The sequence below is a fragment of the Myotis brandtii genome, unplaced genomic scaffold (assembly GCF_000412655.1).
Source record: "Myotis brandtii unplaced genomic scaffold, ASM41265v1 scaffold691, whole genome shotgun sequence".
NCBI lineage: Eukaryota > Metazoa > Chordata > Mammalia > Chiroptera > Vespertilionidae > Myotis > Myotis brandtii.
The window spans coordinates 934,609-934,865 of NW_005370704.1; positions in this window are offsets into that span (position 1 = coordinate 934,609).

Here is a 257-nt window from a genome sequence, read left to right on the forward strand (position 1 = left end):
GGGGGTCGGTGAGGAGAGCCGGCCGGCCCTCCTCGGGCTCCTAAACCGACCCAGATCGGCTTCCGGGGCTCAGAGCTGCAGCTTGGGGCTCACACTTGTGCAGACGCCTCAGGACCAGCCATCGGGATGAAGCCGCTTCCGGAGGGAGGCGGCCTGGGTGTGGAGGGGTTGTGGGGAGACCCTCCTGCTCAGACACGGTCTGCGTGGCCCACGCCCCCAGAAACAGGCCCCCCTGCAGCCCCGGCTGGTCCCCAGGG